Source organism: Halichoerus grypus, chromosome 10, assembly GCF_964656455.1.
Source record: "Halichoerus grypus chromosome 10, mHalGry1.hap1.1, whole genome shotgun sequence".
In the NCBI taxonomy this organism is placed as follows: Eukaryota; Metazoa; Chordata; class Mammalia; order Carnivora; family Phocidae; genus Halichoerus; species Halichoerus grypus.
The window spans coordinates 13036376-13043985 of record NC_135721.1 but is presented as its reverse complement, the minus strand read 5'-3'; the positions used below and the strand labels follow the sequence as shown (position 1 = coordinate 13043985).

Here is a 7610-nt window from a genome sequence, read left to right as displayed (position 1 = left end):
TTTGGGCGTATTTTGGTTTGTTAGAAGAAAGTGCCTCCCAAAATTTTAAAGAAAGAAAAACTTATATATGTACAAAAATAAGGGTTAATATGATGAAGGGATTGAATATGACTGTAAAGATGAGAATTATAAAAGATTTTATAAAAGAAATTGATAAGATAAGAAGTTGGGTGAAAAAAGAAAGAAGAGGATTTAAAAAAAAGGGGGGGAGAGAATGTGATCAGGCAGGAGACTGGAACAAAGCCATACACTAGAGATTTAGGGTATACTTTCATCTGTTAGAAGAAACTTTATCCCAAAATTTTAAAGAGAGAACAACTTATATATATATATATATATATATATATATATATATATATATATATATACCAAAAATAAGGGTATCTACTAGGAAGGGATAGAATATGACTAAAAATGAAAAATAAAAAAGATTTTTTAAAAAAGGGATTGATAAGATGTTGGTTGAAAAAGGGGAAAAATTTTTCAAAAAAAAAAAAAAAAAGACTGTTAAAAAAAATTAACTTTGAAAGACTAAAGAATCATGGTAAAAAAAGCCATGAATTCTATGTGCATTATTCCCCTAGTGCTGGAGTTCTGCTGTTCTCATTGATCGGTAAACTTGGTCTTGGCTGGCTGTTCTTGCTGATCTTCTGGGGGAGGGGCCTGTTGCCATGGTTCCCAAATGTCTTTGCCGGAGGCAGAATTGCCCCGCCCTTGCCCGGTCCGGGCTAAGTAATCTGCTCAGGTTTGCTCTCAGGAGCTTTTGTTCCCTGCAAGCTTTTCGTACAGCTTTGGAGGACGAGAGTGAAATGGCGGCCTCCCAGTCTCCACCCCGGAGGAGCCGAGAACTTGGGGCCAGCTCCTCAGTGAGCCGCCAGAGAAAAGCAGTCAATCACTCCTGTCTCCCTGGTCTCTGGCTGCACTCCGTGCTCACCTGGGCTGTGACCCAGCATTTCTATCTCTGGCACCCAACCCCATGTGGAGTCTCCAAACCCAGCAGATCCCTGCGGTGCACTCCCACGCCGCACCTCCCGGGGGAGGAAGGGAAGTCTCCCCGGATCTGCCGCTTGTTGGGTCCCTGCTGGAAGAGCAGTGGCCGGACTGTGCCGCGGATCCCGGTTTATGGCAACCCCGAGCTGAGAGCCCGCACCTCAGCTCTGTCTCTGCAGCTGGCTTCCCTGCTCCAATACCTGGGAGCTCTGCCGCACTCAGGCACCCCCGGTCTTTCTGTGACCCCGAGAGTCCTGAGACCACACTGTCCTGTGAGGGTTCCACCCTGTGCTTAGCCACTGGAGCGACGTCCCTCAACGGAGCTGACTTCTAAAAGTTCCGATTTTGTGCTCTGTTGCTCTATCACTTGCTGGTAGCTGCTGATGGAGGCCCCCTCCCCCGCCGTCTATCCTCCCGAATATCGCCTCGGATTCACTTCTCCACATGTCCTACCTTCCAGAAAGTGGTCACTTTTCTGTTCAGAGAGTTGTTGCTATTCTTTTCTTCGATCTCCTGTTGCGTTTGTAGGTGTTCAGAATGGTTTGATCCCTATCCAGCTGAATTCCTGGGACCAGACGAAATCCAGGTCTCCTACTCCTCCACCATCTTGCTTAGTCCTTGAAGTCTGTTTTACATTATCTTATAACCAATTCCATCAATATTTTTTAAATATTTTATATTAAATATATTATATTTAATATTTAACATTTTTGACAATGTAGCTGCTTTTCTGTCATAATAAATTTCAGCATTAAGTCCTATTTTTCTTATTTATTTAATATCTGTGAACATTGATTTTAAATACGAGATATTAGAGTCCTTATAAAAGGAAAATATATATGATTATTAAAAATGCATGCCCTGTGCTTGTTTCGGCAGCACATTTACTAAAGTGGGAATGATGTAGAGAAGATTAATATGGCCCCTGCACAAAGATGACATACAAATTTGTGAAACATTCCATATTTTAAAAAAATGTATGCCCTAATTTATTAATCTTAAAGTGAAATTAAATTCTCCAAATGGTTAATTATAAATCGTAAAGAATATACTTTAGATAATCAAGGGGAACAATCATAAGAAATGTATAATTGAAAATATATTCCCCAAAACACAATATACCATTCATATTTGTTTTATTAATTTAAATATTATGGCACACATTTCATTTTCCAATTTTATGGATACAGGATATGGTTGAGTGTTCATTTTTTACAATTAAGTTTTTGATCTATTAGATGACTAGTAGATGAATTCCTGTAACTAAAAGATATCTCAAATATTATCTGGGGTTTAATCCTCTAATTTTCAGGATAAAGAGATTTAAGTTCATGTTAATTTATTTAAAGTCATCATAGAGCAAATTAACAGCAGAATCATGATTGGAAAGTGAGATTCTTAGGGTATTTGTTCAATGTCATGCTGGTGGTTAGAAACCAGAAAGCCCTCCAAATGGGAGAAGTGGGACCGAGCCCACATGGGTTCAGATCAGGGCTCGGAACTTTGGGTTGACCCACTCTGCTCGTCCCAGACACTGGAGAGGGATTTAAAGAATTTCCAGGGCGCCTGGGTGGCTCAGTTGGTTAAATGACTGCCTTCGGCTCAGGTCATGATCCTGGAGTTCCTGGATCCCTGCTTGGCGGGGAGCCTGCTTCTCCCTCTGACCCTCCCCCCTCTCATGTGCTCTCTCTCTCTCTCTCTCTCTCATTCTCTCTGTCTCAAATAAATAAATAAAATCTTTAAAAAAAAAAAGAATTTCCAAGCAGGCACTCCGAGGAGAAGGGTCCTATAGAGGTGTGGGGCCAAGGCAGGGGTTCTGCTTGCTTGGATTTAAAGACAGTATTGCTCCCATGGCACTTGGAGAGCCATAATTAAGCAAACAAATACACTGTTAATAAAAGCTTGCACAAAGAGCAATTGGAACTCAAAGAAAGAAACAATTTATTTTTTCTGTTAAAGGAATAGGAAGGCTTCGTGAATGGTGTATGATTTGAGGAGGGTCTTCAGAGATGAGTAGGACTTTTTTAGGTTTTCCAATCAGAAAGATCATGTGTGTGAAATTCTGGTTATGTGAATAGACTTTGTCTTAGTCATTTGGACCACTACACCAAATTATCATAGACTGAGTGGCTTATAAATAACAGAAATGTATTTCTCACAGTTCTAGAGGCTGGGAAGTCCAAGATCAAGCTATCCGTAGATTTGGTATCTGGTGAGGTGGTCGCATGTCTTGGTTCATAGATAGCTGTCTTCTCATTATGTCCTCACAGGACAGAAAGAAAAGGGAGCCCTCTGAGGTTTCCTTTATAAGGGAATGAATCCCATTCATGAAGGCTTTGCCCTCATGACCTAATGACTTTCTCAAATCCCCATCACCAAATACCATTCCACCAGGATTAGGTTTTAACATATATATTCTAGGGAGCCACAAACATTCAATCCATACAGACTTGTTAGATTTGAGAAACAATGAAAATTAGCTGTGGCAGGAATGTGCTTTGAGTCAAGGATTAATAAATGAAGACAGAAGGGTGAAAGATAAAGAATTCAATATGCCAAGTTGCATGATTGGGAATGAAGGATTACATTGTGCCTAGAGACAGTGGAGTCCATAATGGAAGCCCTAAACTAGAATGAAAGGGTGCATGAAGGCATATGGTAGGGGTGAAGTTGTAGCAGTGACAGGGTCCAGAAAGGAAGGATCTTGTTTCCTATACAAAAGCAATTATTATCAAACTGAATGTATTTAAAGGTCATCTCAAATGGGCTAAAACAACAAAGTTTGCATTTTGGTTGAGTTAGAAATAGCCAGAGTCAACTTTATTTGACTCTCAGTCCATTGAATTTTGTTTTTTTCTTTCCAGAAAAGGAGAGAAAAAAATAGATAATTGACAAAGTAAATAACCAGCACATTTCAAAAACTAACAGTGCTTTCTACAATAAATATGCCTTATGAGTCATGCAATTCTCTAAACATATTTACAAATTTTTGATAATAGCCCAAACCTTGGGGTTAAAGGGTTACATACCAGATGGGTAAATACAGGTTTGGTATAAACACAATTTGATATCAAGGGAATAATTTTTTTTTAAAGATTTTATTTATTTATTTGAGAGAGAGAGAATGAGAGACAGATAGCAAGAGAGGGAAGAGGGTCAGAGGGAGAAGCAGACCCCCGCTGAGCAGGGAGCCCGATGTGGGACTCGATCCCAGGACTCCAGGATCATGACCTGAGCCGAAGGCAGTTGCTTAACCAACTGAGCCACCCAGGCGCCCAAGGGAATCATTTTTTATTTTGACTGTCAGTAAAACACAACAGAACATATCTGTAATCTATGATAAACATGCTTGAGTTTAATCTCACTCCAAACATTTGCCTCAACTAAAGTTTCTTTTTGTTTAGATCACTGGGTCTTAAATATTCTGTATCAGACAGCTTTCTCAACAGAAAGTAAAACAAATTTCAGCACAGTACCTGAATTAACAAAGTACTATTAGCTCTAAGGAGATGATTTCCTCTTTGGGCAAACTTGTGGTCTATTATTCATGTTTAATCAAGACTGAGTAAGGAGAGATAAAATTCAATTAGTCTGAGATTTGCTTTAACATAATCTAAGGCATGGCTGTGGAAGAGAAAGAAAATATGACTATAAATGAAAAAGGTTGACAAAGTGTTGGTAATTATGGAAAATGGGTGTTGGTATATGGGCATAAATGTATTTTTTTTATTATGATGTTATGTTAATCACCATACATTACACCATTAGTTTTTGATGTAGTATTCTATGTATTTTTAAAATAAATGTTTCTCTGAGTTCTAGGAGCCATTCTAGCAGATTAATCCAACCCAAGGAGAAGGTTGTGGGAACCTCCAATCTGTAGCCAATTGGTCAAAAATACAGGTAACAACCTGGATTTTTAGTTGGCATCTTAAGTGGGGAAGGCAGTCTTGTAGGGCAGCCCTTAACCTATGGAATCTGATGCTATCTCCAGGTAGATAAAGTCAGGATTGAGTTAAATTGTAGGATACCCAGCTGCTGTCCGGAGAATTGTTTGTTGTTGATGTGGGAGAACTCTATCACTTACCACCACCCCCCACCCACTGGAATTGGTACTAGAACCTAAAAGACCTCCCAGTTTGTGAAGGAGAACATCACCAATATAATTTGGGGCTACTTATATATTTAATTCCAATCATATCACCTGCTCTTTAACTGAATAGTTACTACCCTAATTTTTTTTATCATTCTCATGTTTTTTAAAAATAATGAATTATGTAATGTAATTGTTTAATTTTGTTTGCAAATTTTGTAAAAATATTAGTTAACTTTTCATATCACTTTTTTTTATTCTGCATGTTAATGCATAAAGGCACAGTTCATTCATTCCTTTGCTGTAAAATATTTCATGGTGTGAATATTGATATTTATCCAGTCTTTGGATAATGAAGCTATTCTATACAATGAAGCTATGAAAATTCTGCTATGTCTCCTAGAGCACATGTAGAGAATTATGTCTAGGATATTCCTAGTTGAATCATAGGTATGTATATTTTCAGTCTATCAGGTAATGCCAAATTATTTTCCAAAGTATTTTAAGTAACCAATTTATATTCTCTACTGCAGTGTGTGAGTGTTCTTATTGTTCTACAAACTTGCCAAGAAACTTTACTTTTTACTAATTGGTAGGTGTGTAATATCTTATTATGTCTTTAATTTATAGTTCCTTGATTACTAATGAGGCTAAACAACTTTTTATTTATTAACCATTCACATTTCCTCTGTAGAAAAGGCCTGCTATTATTATTATTATTGCCAATTTTTCTATTAGGATGTTTATCTTTTTCTTATCTACTCATAGTATTTATGATATTAAGCCTTCCTTAATTACATGGGTTGTAAATATCTTCTCATATTTTGTGGTGAGTCTTTTCACTTTTTATGGTATTTTTTGTTGAATAGAAGTTCTTATTCATTTATGTGTTCATTGATTCACTGATTTATTTATCCATTCATTCAACAAATATTTACTGAATATTGGAGTACTTTGGAAAACAAAACAAAACAAAATCCCTGCTCTTGTTGAGTTTCTTCAATAAAGGAAGACAAACAACAAACAGTGCACTAACTAAATTATGAGTATGTTTGAAGCTAATAAGTATTATAAGAAAAAAGTAGAGTAAAGAGATTGGAAGTTGGAGGGGATATCAGTAGACCTCATTGGGAAGGTGACTTTTAAGCAAAGACTTGAAGAGGGCAGGGCATTAACCTTGAGATAACTGGGGCAATACCATTCCTGGCTGAGGGAAATAGTCAGTTCAAAGGTCTTAAGTTGTGTTCAAGGAAAAAGAAAGAGACCAACATGGCTGGAGCAGCATAAGTGAGGGAAAGAGGAGTAGAGTGGGCCAGAGAGGTAAGAATGTACAGAATGGGTAAGGTCTTTTAGGCCATTGTATGGTCTCTAATTTTATTTTGATTAATATTGGACTAATAAATTGCAATGGACAAGGGTTGCTATAACCCTGGCAAGAGATCATAGCACTTGGATCAGTGGTAATACTACAAGTGGTGAGAAATCATTGGATTATGGATTTCTTTTTGTGAAGAATTTATTTTAAAAAAGGAATTTGCATAAGGAATGAGAGGAGAAAAGTCAAGAGTAATTCCGAAGATGATTCCAAGATTTTTGACTTGAGCAATTTGAAGGATTAATGCATTAATTTATATGTGACAGGTTTTAGGGGAAGATTCAAGAGTTTATTCTGGACATGCTAAGTTTGAGATGGTTATGAAGTTTTCATTGGATAGGTAGTTTTATATGTGAGTCCGGAGTTTAAGAGAGCAATTTGAGCTGGCGATATAAATTTGGGAGTTCTTGGCAAAAAGTGTATTTAAAGCTATAAAAGGTGGGCTCCTGGGTGGCTCAGTTGGTTAAGCATCTACCTTTAGCTTGGGTCATGATCTCAGGATCCTGGGATGGAGCCCAGCATAGGGCTCCCTGCTCAGTAGGGACCCTGCTTCTCCCTCTCCCTCTGCCCTCCCCCCCAACTCATGCTCTCTCTCTCTCTCAAATAAATAAATAAAATCTTTTTTTAAAAAAGCTATAAAAGGCATGAGACCACTAAAGGAGTGAGTATAGATAGAAAAGAGAAGACTGCAAAAGTCTGAGTCCTTGGGCACAAAACTAAGAGGTCAAGTAGATAGCAGACTTGTAAAAGAGCAACCAGTGAAATATGAGGAAATTCAATAGAATATAATGAAAGAAATAACAAATAAAGGAGAGAGTGATCAACTGTAGCAAATACTGTTGATAAGCCAAAAAGAAGAATGGAGATTGACCATTGTACTTATGAATGTGGAAGTCAATGGTGACTTTGACAGAAACTGTTACAGCAGACTGGTAAGATGAAAAGATAGGAAGAGGTGGTCAGAGAAATGCATAAAATTGAGATTATGAAGGGGCTGCAATTGTTAGTAATAAATCCCAAGGCTTGATGATGGGAAAGGAGTGGCTGAGATATTGTGAAAGATATGATCCTTTTTATAGTTTCCCATGTTTTTTGTCTAGTGATTCAACCACCACTGATGGTCACTGCATAGTCATTATTTCATTAAGGCTT

At 37.7% G+C, this 7610-nt stretch overlaps 1 non-coding gene across 1 annotated transcript; it reads left to right on the top strand.

Moving 5' to 3' along the window:
* Positions 1–1853: 1853 nt before the first annotated feature.
* LOC118528836 (U6 spliceosomal RNA) lies at positions 1854–1960 on the top strand. The gene has a single exon (XR_004913822.1). It is a non-coding gene; the product is annotated as a U6 spliceosomal RNA (small nuclear RNA).
* The last annotated feature ends 5650 nt before the right edge of the window (positions 1961–7610 follow it).